General features: G+C 33.4%; 1 pseudogene; it reads left to right on the top strand.

Annotated features, from left to right (window-relative positions):
• Nucleotides 1–231: 231 nt before the first annotated feature.
• The window catches only part of LOC149221383 (alcohol dehydrogenase-like 4), a 114027-nt pseudogene continuing 100464 nt past the window's right edge, over nucleotides 232–13794 (top strand).

The following is a 13794-nucleotide window of genomic DNA, read 5'->3' as shown; positions in this document are numbered from 1 at the left end:
CATGCGCCTATTGTGGAATAATTTATACGCCGAGCAAGCAATTTGTATTGCAATGAGGTTTTAAATATTCAAAATCCATCGGCTTCTGCGGCGAGCTTTCCTCTTACCTAAGATGGCTGAAGAACCTTCCCGTACTGTTATACGAGGTCCTCCTATAAATGATGTTGAACTCCCTGTTGGGTGAGAGTAGTATATCCAGTACTGTGATGTGTATTGATCCTCTCAGTTGCCATGGAAAGTAAGTGTGAAGAAAGTGTTCGTCTTCTCAGCGACGGGATTCAAAAGGTGGGCACCGGCTGCATTGACGAAGGTTGTTTCCTGCCCGTCAAAACGGCTGGTAAAGTCATCAGTTGCCGAGGTATAGTTTTGGTCCCATGTTTAACCCATCTCCATTTTATACTTGTTTCTATTCTCTTCCTATAAGTTTCAAATCAACTGTAACGTCGTTGAGATTCACAGTGTCATCATGTTTTGCCTGATAAGCAGCTGCAGTAGCATGGGGGCCGAAGCAGCCCCTTGTTATAGAGGAAGTGCAGGTGGATCCTCCCCAGTATATGGAAGTCCGTATCAAAATCACCCACACCTCGCTCTGCCATACTGATATTACAGTCTGGATGGGCACGGTAATATATAACTTCGTTTTCTAGCTTGTTATATTCATCTACTGTATTCATATGGTAAATTAATTTTTTGATGGTCCTCAACAATCAATTTTTTTCCTTTTTTATGAGTGTAAATTTGGTGATTTTGTCCAAAAGACATTTTATTTTTTATTTATATGTTTTGTTTTAGCAAACAGAGTCATTTATCTGCATGTATAGCAAAGAGTCGGGAAATCATACTTTTCAAACCTTAGCTGTAAAATAATGATATAGTATTAAAAGGCAATAAACTCTATTTTGGGTATAAATTGGGTATAAATTTTTGAGAATAAGGTTCAATGATGGAAACTTTAATTTACAGGATTTAAAATATGTATTGTTTTAAAAAATCAAATTCATGATTTTTCACATAATACGCTTATGTTTACAGGACGGAAATATGGAAGCGTTTCCCCGCATATTTGGACACGAGGGTGCAGGGTAAGTTCTCATTATGGGGATTGTAGATTTTAGTAATATCTTTGAAATTTAACAGTGAGCACAGGGTTAAATAATTATTGATGGAGTTGTTTTTCTCTGGTTTTTTTGGATTTTTGGTTGTTTGAATTTGGTTGAAAATTTTGAGGTGAAATTTTGTTTTGTGTTATTTGTATTAGTTTTAAAAAAAAACCTAACACATTTAGATTATGGAGGGGTTATCTATCAGACTAGTGATTTCAATAAATTTTTGTTGGATTTTAGAAAAATTAGACCAGAAAATCCATGAAAAAACTCTAGAAGTCTCACTAAAAACAACTCAATTATCGACTTTTATAGTGACCATTACATTCTGGGAATGTTTGTTTGATCCTTTTTCTGATTTTCATGTTATTGAGATATTCTTGAAATCTGCCATAAATATAGTTAAAACACTTCATTATCATGTTTTTCTTTATAATCTTATATTTTTTTTACCTTTTAATTTTATTATAAATTTTGAGAATATTTAGAAATCCAATAAAGGAAAAAAATTAATTAAATGAGCGTGCTCCTAATCATTTGATTATTTCTGAAATCCACAATCTCAACTAAATGATACAGATAATTTTGGTGATTACAGGATAGTGGAGAGCGTAGGAGAAGGCGTTACAGATATTAAAGAAGGAGATCATGTAATCCCGTTGTTCACAGGGGAGTGTGGAGATTGTGTGTGCTGTAAATCCAAGAAGACCAATCTGTGTAAGAAATTCCGTATTGAGTTCGGAAGAAAGGTGATGAGAAACGATGGAAAATCGCGTTTCTCGATTATGGGAAAGCCTGTTTTCCATTTCATGTCGACTTCCACGTTTAGTGAGTACACAGTGTCGATTATGCGTGCGTTGCCAAAATAAATCCAGAGGCACCTTTGAATAAAGTATGCCTGCTCGGCTGCGGCGTAACCACAGGTATATTTACTCTCGATGCTTGTTATGCACTTTGACAGTAATATAGTTTTCTTTCAATAGAGTGGTGAAACTAAGGTAGAATGAACGAGAGATATTTGTGGTGGATATAAATCAGGTGTTGGAGCTGTTTTAAACACAGCGGACGTTGAACCTGGATCAACAGTCGCCATTTTTGGCCTCGGAACTGTTGGCCTTGCTGTCAGTATTCTTTGCCCTAAAATTAGTGTAGTTTTATGCATTAAATATTGATTTCAGAGATGAATTCTAGAATCATTTTTATTCTAGATTTGTTAAATATAAAGGAGGGCATCAGTTGAAATTTAAATCTAGAATAATTTAATCCCTCCCTGTCCATAGTAAGTTTAAATAATACCTCAATACGAATGAAGATGGAAAAAGTCTAAACACAGTATCAGTGACATTTTGAAAACTGTGTGCAGGTTGCAGAGGGTGCGCGGATGAGAAAAGCCTCTAAGATAATTGGTATAGATATAAATCCAAGCAAATTCACCAAAGGTAATTGCCGAAATTCTGTGAATGGGAATTGTCAAACTTTTAATATTATGACATCAATTATTATATAAGCAACTCTTATTATTATTATTATTTTATTATTATACAACTAAGAACGTGGAATTAAGCTAGAAATTCGCATTTACTTGATTTACGTTGCAGCGAAAGCCTTGGGAGTGACAGACTGCATAAATCCAAAGGACCATAAAAAGCCCATTCAAGAGGTACTTTAAGGAATATTATTTTTCCAAAGAAAATTTAATTATGTTCTCCTTAATGCTAAATATAAAACATGATGTATGATAGATAATAGCAGAGATGACAGATGGAGGTGTGGATTACAGCTTCGAATGCATTGGAAACACAGAGGTGCTATATCAGGCCTTCTGGGCTACTAGCGAGGTAATGCAATCCAATTTCCATCGCTCAAATTTCAGTGCATTTAATACCATATTAATTTTAATATTAATATTAATATGATGGCATTGCAGCCATTGGGTTTGACAGTGTTAGTGGGGATGGATGCAAGTCCACGTAAGATAAGCTTTCATCCAATCGAATTATTTACAGGCAGGAGATTAGTGAGCACGATATTTGGCGGTGTCAAGGGGAAAACCCAGTTGCCTGCTCTAGTAGACAAGTATATGTCTAAGGTACAAACTATATCCATTACTTGTATTTTTATTAATTTTTTTATCATCTCCTTATCATGTTATTAGTTTTTTTTGCAATTCATGTCTGGTGTTTTGAATTTCAATGGACAAGAGTGTTTCACCTCGTTCATGTTCCTAAAATAAAAATGACTTTTCACATCTCATTATATATATATTGATGGCAGGAACTGAGAGTGGAAGAATATATTACACATGAACTACCCTTTTCGGAGATCAACAAAGCGTTTGATTTGTTGTTGGAGGGGAAGTGGTTGAGATGTGTTCTCCACCTGTAGCTGACATTAACAGTCAGTTGATGATATCGTCCATCGTTGTTCAATGCGCTCTCTCATCTGGATGCTATATGAATGTTGTCATCACGACGACCAGTTCCATTGCATATGTTTCCCTCAATTGGCCGAGATTTATTATCCGCGTTGACGGGAAGGGTGATTCCCTGACCAAATAAATAAATAAATAACCATGTAGTGGAGCATCTTTTTATCTCAGAAAATAATATTATGTATCTTAATATTTAAACTCGTTTTCTCATATAATATTATGTAACTTTATTATATTATTAAATCACTACCGAGCACCATTAAAATGTATGAAAGTTGATTCTCTAAACTCGAAACCTGACACGAATAGATTTCATTGTTAAACTTCTCAAATTACATTTCAATCTTCGGGGTGGTTTGATGGACATATGTATTTTTGGGCTAACTAACCGATGTTTTTTTTTCCTTAAATTAAATTTTATTCTTTTTATTTAATATTTTTAAAATGCATAAAATAAATTCATTATTTCAAAAAAATTTAATTTTATAAAAAAAAAATAAATTAAAATAAAGACTATTTTTAATTTAATTGTAATTTTATTTTCTATAATTATTTATGATGATGATGATGATGGTTAACATTCACTGAGACCAAACTTTGGTTTATCAGACCTAAAGAAACAAATTATTTAGTTTGACTTAAGATTTTATTCCTATGCTCAAAAAGCTTGGAGAGAAGCCCCCTGAGCTCATTATAATTTTGACATTGTAAAAGGCTAGGAAGGTTAGTATTGCAATAGAGATTATGAAACTGAGATCTAATGTGGTTGTACGCGGGACACTCTAAGAGGAAGTGATTTTCATCCTCGATGTTCCTATTCTCACAGAGATGGCAGATCCTTTTCATCCATGATGTTTTAGGAACTGCCCAACGACCTGTTTCACTATGGAGCTCATGAGAGTTCATTCTAATCTTCGCTATATTAATTTTCTTCTTTGAGCTAGTTAAAACAGAGAGATACTTTTGATCTTCTAGGGTGGGGTTGATGACTTTCTTATAATAACTTAATTTTCTTTTAGCTGCTAAATCTTTCTCACACCACATTTCTTCTTTGAACTTAGGAGTAACAATATTTTTAATGTTATTAATGTTTTGCAATGCATCATTCTAGTTGATCTCCCAATGGTTTAACCAGGCCCTCGTGTCTTTATACCACCCCTGCTTGAGCCTTAGGTGGTTTTGGCTAGAATTTAAAGCTAGCATAGGAAGTCTATGGTCTCCTATGTTATTGAGTTTGTGCTTGTACACTAGAAGCCTAGTCATAGCTAGGCTCTCAATAGGGGAAAGACCTACTTCTATAAGGAGAATAGGATAGGGTGTGTTGCTTTTAATTTTCAGGTTATACGTTATAAAACACTTCTAGATTCGCTCAATCTTTCTCCAAGATTCTCTAAAGATGTTGCAGCCCCGGACCTCACATCCATATAAGATAACAAGAGTGACTAAAGTTTCAAAGAGGAACTTCTTTTTATCCCACATTACGAGGTTTGCTATTTTACAATTATTTTCAAGACCAAAATAAGCTTTCCACCCCCCATTAATCCTTTTCTCAATGCTATAGTTCCAGTTGAGCTTGTGATGAATATCAATTCCTAGGTACTTGTAAGAATACACTTCCTTCAAGTTATTATTTTCATACATAAAATTAGCATAAGTGTCCTTCTTGGATTTGATAATCATAACTTTGTTTTGTCAATGTTAACAGTCATACCCATGATAGAGCAAAAATCCTTAAGAAGCCTAAGTTTCTTATCAAGATCAGATGGGCACCTTGCGAGAAGAACAATATCGTCAGCATAGTGAAGAAGGATGATGACTATCCTAGCTAAGATCGTGCCAGCACATCCTACTTCCTCTAAATACCCTTCAGGCTTGTCGATGTAAATGCCAAATAGGGTAGGGGAGAGGGGGCAACCTCGTTTAACTTCGATATTACATTTAATATCTTTCGACCACCTCTCATTGTTTTTTAGCTTGGCAATTACATTCTCGTATAATCTTATAGCAGAAGCTCTCAACTCGAAAGGAACCTTTAGCTCTTCTAATCTATTCCAAAGGTTGTTTCTAGGAACTGTATCGAAAGCCTTTCTAAAGTCCACAAAGCAACAAAAGAGATTGGATTTATCATTACGACATTCCTCCACAATGATCCTAAGCATAACGAGGTGGTCTGTTGTTGAGTGATGCCTTCTAAAACCCGCTTGGCCTTTAGCCCGCTTACCTTCAATTTCAAGCCATATGCTCAACTTATTTTCCAAAATAATACCATATAACTTGGCTAAGAGATGGCTAATCATAATTTTCCGATAATTAGAGGGGTTATTTTTTTTTAAATAAGGATAATGAGGCTTTCAGTCCATGGTTTAGGGAACCCTTGCTTGACTGCTTGATTGAAAAGCTTGTGAATGTGGGGGATGAGGAGAGGACCTCCAATTTTTAAGATTTCTGCCTGGTAACCTTCAATGTCCTTAGCTTTCCCATTTGCCAGGCGATTAACCCCAAAATCAATGTCTTCTAATGAGAAAACTTCTTTCGTTGTGAGCAGGGTTTCAAAGTTATTCATGACATTTGGAGATTCATAAAGCTTTTTAAGATAGGAATTCCAATTGTGTAAAGAAATTTTAATATTATCTTTAGTTTTCCTATTCAGAATCTGCCTCCAAAATTCCTTAGGAGCTAGAGGTCTTCTATGTTGTCTATACTAGATAAAGGAAGCAAAATAGTTTTTAATTCATTTAGAAAGAGATCGTTTTTATTTCTATCAAATATTAAGTTCTTTTGATTATAAGGATTATTTTCTATGGGATCTCTATGCATGACAAAATTGAGAGTTATAAGTAAAGGCCTATGATTAGAGTCAGGCTCGTGGTCGTTTAAGATGTCAAAATTTATTATTTCGTTGTATAAAGGGAGATCGGAAATAACATAGTCTATCACACTGCTACCAAGCCCATGGATGTAGGTCATCTGGCTAGAGTTAAGCCACTTCTTTAGACCATTACAAATTATGAGATCCTGAGCACTATAGAGCTTGACTAGCTCTGACCTAAACAAATTCTCCCTGAGGTCTTTAGAGCTCCTTTTCTACCTACTAGCCAGAGTAGGGTCTTTGTCTAACCAAAGAGGATTAGGGTTGGAATGATTGCTTAGAATAATAGCTTGGTTGCTTGAAGTTTGAGCATTAAATTCACATATTAAAAGGATATTACCTTCATTCCTTAGGCTAGAAATATCATTCTCTAAACAATTGTAAGGACTATTTTTATCTAGATTCTTTTTCTTATAGAAGTTAGAATTGATGGGGGGAAAATAACTTATTGCTATGCAGGTCTTTTTATTATTAATTTCAGTGATCTCTATCCAACTATATTGGTTGTAAGGGTCGTTTTTATAAATCCTAGCATGGGGGGAGATGTTCTTCTTAATGTAACAAGCTATTCCCCCAATGCCTCTACAGGAGAATCACTTGTTCCAGGTAGACCATAGCGTAAAGCCATCTATGTTAGGGACCTTAGATTCTTTGTGCTCCCAAGTTTCAACAAGAAAAATAATATCAACATCATTTGAGATCCAACTTAGCCTGGGGCCTTTGTTCCATGGAAAACCCTGGCAGTTCCAAGAAAGAATCCAGAGCTTGTTGAATTGCTATTTATTACTATCTTTTTGGTTTCTATCTCGAATAAAGGCTTTTCTTTTTCTGATTATTGCCCATTTTCCTTCCTTCCTAGCTTCTTTTACCTTTTGAACCTCCTTTCTTAATTCTACTTGATCTTCTGGAATGAGATCTTCATTTATGAATATTCCCGTTCCTTTTAGACTTGAGGTTTTACTAGGTATTTCATACTTATGATCAGTAGAGCTCACCTTTATTTAGATTAGTCTTCCTTTATTCTCAGTTAATTTCCCCAACCTTGTTGCTTCTGTGAGACACGTTGTTTCAATTTGTAATCTATTATGTAATTCTATCTGGGCTATGGCTAAAGTATCCTCATCTACCTCCTCTTTTAAATCGAAGATTATAAGGTTTAAGGCCCTTTTATTACGCTCATGTTCTAATTCTATTAATTTTTTCATTTCATCTTTAATTGGTTAGATATCTAATTTAGCTACCACATTATTTAGGGTGAGGTGGCTATTAACTTTTTCTTATAGTTCTTTAATCATGTCCTTCATTTTAAGACTCTCTAAAGTATCAGCATCTCCTTACTGGGATGTTTGGTTAGTATCTTGGTTTTGTTTTTCTATGACTTGCAACCTAGTCTCCATTGCCACCATTTTATTCTCCAATAGTTCTATTTTATTTTCTATTTGTTTTTGGATCGTGTCTTCAAGAGATGCAAATTTATTTTCCAGCATGGCTTCTAACTCTTTTTGTAGCTTGACTTCTCTTTCTTCTCTACGTTTCTCTAAAGACTCTATATACTCATAAAGGCCTTGTAGAGTAACTGCGCTAGGTTTTCCTTTGGTAATATTTGGTAGCTGTGGTGAAATATTCATACTTGAAAATATATGAGAAAATATGTATTAGAAAAAGATAAGGAATGTGTGCACCTGATATCAACAAACCTGACTACAGATCACACTTGCCCCGGATTGGATTGACCATATATCCAAAGGTAAAAACCCATGAGTTTCTAGTCACAGCAAATGGCTCGTTATAAAAGTCCTCCGCGCCTAGTGCTGATAATTCTTGCAGATCTGTATTGAGTGTGGTAGACCCAATACAAATGTATATGATTATTTGACGAGCCAAAGTATATTCAACAACCCACCTAGACCACAGATTATTCAACGAACCACCGAGACCATATAGTATTTGACGAACCACGAAGAAATTGTGCAAAGTTCTATGAATACACCACCGCAACCGCAGATTATATAACACTTCAAAATTTATGTGCCATAGATATTAGGGTTCACTGCAGAGATCTACAAATACAACCTAGCCAAAAGTTCCAGATACTACAAATTCTTTAAATTCTACGCAAAAACTGCACTGCTCAGGATCCGTGTATTATCCCAATGTCGATCCACGTCAACAAATTTGATTCTGTCCCATCAAAATCATCTACAGGTACCGCTTTTAATTTCTAAAGTTCAGACCTGGTATAGGAGTTGAATATACTATAGAAGCTTGGGTCTGTTCATATTTCACACCTATTTGACGAGCCAAAGTATATTCAACAACCCACCTAGACTGCAGATTATTCAACAAACCACCGAGACCATATAGTATTTTGTAAAATTTGAAATATATTTATTAGTGAGATATTACTAGCACAATCATATAAATTAAATGACGACCATCAATCTCTCAAAACACATATCAAAACACTTCCTTCGTGATACATCTCACATTGTTAAAATAAAAAATTAATAATAACTAAGTTAATTACAACATTATTTTAGATTATTTAAATTATTATTATTAAATATAAAAAGAATTAATATATAAGATAAACATATATATACATTTAAAAAAACATGGAACAAGGTTCTTATCCATGGATATTTATCCCAATTTGCCATGGATATTGTTAATTTATAAATAGTTTGTGTTACAATACCATGGGCCAATATCATGACTTATTCATACCACATGCTCAAAAAACCATAACTTCCTCTATATGGTATTTGCTCATCTGACATATTTTTAATTAATAAATTCAATTAAAAAGGCATAACTACTTTGGAGACAAACTTCAAGTTTTGATTCATCTATATACTATGAAGAATATTTCATGGAGGTTAAATCCTTACCATCCACCTAGTAATCATTGATAATTAAATTAAAATTTTGGAAACTTTATTCCAAAATAGACATCCTCATGGAATGACCTCCTCTTCAACTTCTATCCTACTACATTCATTCAGGAGCTAATCACTACCTAACTTAGGGTTGATGGCACTTCATATGTGTGGGATCCCGAATAAATCACATGAAGCTCGATATCTCACTCACCCACTACTACACATAGGGGGCTTTTAAGACAATATTTGAGACAATTTTTGGGTAAATTGTCTTAACTTGAGACAAAAAAAAATTGTCTATTGTCTCTATGCAAGTTTCTCAAATAGAGTAGTCTTTAATTGTGACTTTTTGAAATTTCTCACTAATTTTTTTCTGGAATCCGATGAAATTTTTTTTGGTCAAATCTTTATTTTTGTTTTTTAAACTGGTTTTTTGACTACATATATGGATTCAACACCCTCAAAAATCCCTTGGGTACTTCAATTGTGAAGATTTCACCTGTCAAACTTGTGATTTCAGTGAATCAGGATGCCAAATTCTAGACAAATTAGATCAGAAAATAAATCAGAAAACTTTCCAAAATGTCGCACTTAAAGACTACTCAGCCTCAAATTATTGTCTTAAAACAATGTCTCTGTAAAGACAATATAAAACACAAGCATTATTGTTTCTTAGGAGATAATTTCATCTTTGTCTCTCCAGAGACAATAGTTGGGATTAAAGACATATTGTCTTTATATAGACAATACGTCTTTAATCCTAACTATTGTCTCTTTAGAGACAATAAAAAATTATCTTTAAAGACAATACAATATCACTTGTTTCTTTAGAGACAATATAAGATAATGAATCCAGGAAAATATCTCACCATTGAAATAAATCAATATAAAAATTATTTAATTAAAAATAAACTACAATTTCATTAATTAATTCATGTTAAGGCATAGTGGAATCGAACCACCAACTTCCTACTTATAAGACAAGTTCTTCTCCATTGAGCTAGAACCCCTCAAAAAATTATGTGAGTTATGGCATTCCTTGAAATTGCATAAATAAACATTGATTTTTAAAAAATGCTCGAAACATAATGGCATAATCTTTGTAAATTCTATATTCATGCATCCTCTATTTTTAAATCAATAAAATATACATTATCTAGACCATAAATAACTTATCAAATTCACAAACCAACAATGTATCACCATGTTCAAATTTTGTTTCCCATTAATACTCACCTTTTTTTATCCATTTTGTGGTTTTAAACAAGTTTGTGCAAACACAAGGAATTTGATTTTATGTTAAATTTGATTTGGAAAAGAATAAGATTTGTTTGGAATTCTTCACCCTATAAGTCATAAGCGAACTTGAATAAATCGTCACCTATTTAAATAGAAAAATTTAGATGAATTCAATAAGCTAGCATGAAAACATAATTTGCAATTGGATTTATAGTTTGTCACAAGTAATCAACAAAGACCATGGAAAACATCACAAACTTTTCCTCTTTTCAAGGAAAGAGAGAAACTGTGCTCTTTTAGTGAACCATCTATAGTATCATTATGAGATGTAACTTTACTAGGTTGGCATTCTTCCAACAATTGGAAGTTCTTCCTAGTTGGTTGGGAGGAAAGAGCCTTGGCTGAAGGGGCATAATGGGATTTATGAGTATTTTCTTTGATTAGCTTGTTATTACCCACATTAGTCAATGTCATAACGCTGACAACACTGGTGACCATAAGCATAGTTATTGTTGCTAAAGAAACAACATGACTTACTGCCTTTTGAAATCTCTATATGTTATGCCATAGAACTATGAATTTTTTTACCTTGGACTCTATTTGGTCATTTTGTATGCATACATCAGGAGTCACTCCCTTGCATGTTTGGTTTTCCTTTGTGTGTAGATCTTGTGTATGGGCCATGGTTCCATGCATCTTGGTGGATTTGGAAATCCTTTGGAAGTTATCTCTAATTTTTTATATGGACAAGGAGATTAGGTTGAATTCGTTACAAAGTTCAACAACCCTTGCAAAGTATTGACGTTTTAGTTTTGGGCAAGTTTTCTTACTAATTGTTAAAATGTGGTGATAAAAGTTTTTCCTAAATTTAAACATCGAGATAGTGAGGACTCATGTAATGTTCTGGTCCATTTTTTTGGTTACAAACAAGTTTATGCAAACACAAGGAATTTTATTTTTATATTAATTTTGATTTGGAAAACTATAAGAATTGTTTGAAACTCCAAAACAAAATGAATAAAGATAATCATAATCATGAATTCCATGGGAGCAAGTCAAAAATAAATATACCATTTAAAAAAATACGCAAGTGAAAGTGTTGGGTAGAATGAAAAAAAATGAAATGCAAAATAAATAAATAATTTCATTATTGATAAAAGATAATTATTGAAGTAAGTGCGCAAAGTGAGTGTGGACCTTGACATAAAATAAAAATAAGACCTTTATAATGCATAATAATTCTACCCATAAATTGAATGGGCATTTAATCCATCTCTATAATTAGATATAAAAAATACATCCTGGTCATCACGATCGTGAAAGGATAGGCATGGATTGGTTATGAAATACTTAAAAAACCAAGAATATAAATGTAATGGAAATTCTAGACTTCTGTTTGGAGAGGATCTATATCACATATGCCCCCAAAAAAATTCAGAAATGTTTAATTGTCTCGGTTAGAAATAAATGGTTCTTTTATCCAATGAATCAATAAATGGGGGATGCCTTAACATGTATTATAAAACACAATGATTGAACTCCTCAAATGAATAGCGCACTGCAATGCTGAATCAAATGGTATAATCTATAAGAGCATGAAGCATGTGAAGGAACCAACGGATTATGTCTTAGGAAGCAGTAGAGTTTATTTTGTTCTCCAAGTAATAGAAACAACATCAAAATGAAAATAGGAAGATATGTCTATTTTGTGGCACTTAGGATGCTATACATTAAATAATAGATGGAGCTCACTGAATATTCACTTGATAGGCACATTCTTTTAGTATAACAATGGATAGAAATCACTAGTAAATTTCATTGTTGAGACATCATCAATATCATTAACTAACTTTGTTGACTTTGTTGCCTCAACGTTATGAGCATTGCAACCCCATACATGAATTTTTAGTATATGACACTTGGAGGAATTTTTGTTTAGAAATGAATTATAGGAATCAATAACATTTGATTTCCATAAATTGATTAAGTCATCCGTGTCCAGCTTCAACATTTCAAACAAATACCTAATCAATAGAACATAATATATGAGGCAGATTATATTGTAAACATAGATATCATCCTGCATTGGAAATCAATTGAAACATAAAATTTGTTCGTAGCCATCCAATTTGCATCACATCATAACCATAAAATCAATTCCCATGGTTCCTAATCTGCTCCTTAATATTTCTCTATTAGCATGTTTTAAATCAAAACCACCTTCAACAGCTTTAAAGATAAGTTGATCGACCTATGGTGGCCATTTTCAAGTATAGAAGTAAGACTCTAAGAGCACATGGTTGTTGATTGAGAGTGTTCTTTCCATAAATTATTAGAACTAGATCTTAAGAATTGGATATAGATGTCTAATGAGTCTCCTTGGAATCAATACAAATTTTCAAATTCCAATGTGGTGGACAAAATTCATTAAGAACTTAAGACCAAATACTTTTCGATATGGAACCTACACCAAAATTCCAAACTGTCACAGTCGGCAAGGTACCCACATCATTGGTAGAAAATCAATCCATGGAGCTGCATGTTGTGATGTTTTAAAATTTAGGAGGGGTTCATATTACCAACCATTAATTCTAAGTTCATTAGAATAATACCCATATGAGCAATGTGTTTCCATTCTTGTGAAATGTAGTAGACTAATGCAAGCATTTTATCTAGAAATAGAATCGATGTAATATCCCTTATGGCTTATTAGACTATGCCATTATCATTGAGGAGAATATGCACCAGTGTAATATGTATTACGTCAGTAAGTTAATGGCATTACTGCATTATGAGGCTCTTGGAAAGTTGTACAAAATCTAGAGCAATATTTTAAAGATAAATGTTTAGTCGCTTGAAGAGAATCTTCTTGTTAAGAACACACAAATTATCTACCATTAAGGCAAAAAGTAGTTTAAGAATTACATTTTAATCTATATAACCTCACAAGTTAGACAATTGGTAAGTATGCATAAAAATTGGTCATTAGTAAACAATACCCTTTTTTCCACAACTTGACTCCAGTGATAATTAGTCTCATCAATTAGAGATAGATATTTCTCTATTTATTTTGCTATCAATCCAACTTTGTAGTTTTCAAATTATTTATCATACATCTCACCCTCGAACAAGGATACCCCAATAAAATAAATACAGCACACTTTGCAATTCTAATTATATCCAAACACCACTGAAATTTTGAAGGGGACAATGATAATGGCTCTCTAAAATAGCATGCTCGACATTTACTCAATTTTCAGAGTGCAATAT

Source organism: Pinus tabuliformis, chromosome Q (genome assembly GCF_031772625.1).
Source record: "Pinus tabuliformis cultivar Carrire ecotype Pingquan chromosome Q, CPIR1, whole genome shotgun sequence".
NCBI lineage: Eukaryota > Viridiplantae > Streptophyta > Pinopsida > Pinales > Pinaceae > Pinus > Pinus tabuliformis.
The sequence above is the reverse complement of the archived record's forward strand: the minus strand, read 5'-3'. Positions and strand labels throughout refer to the sequence as shown.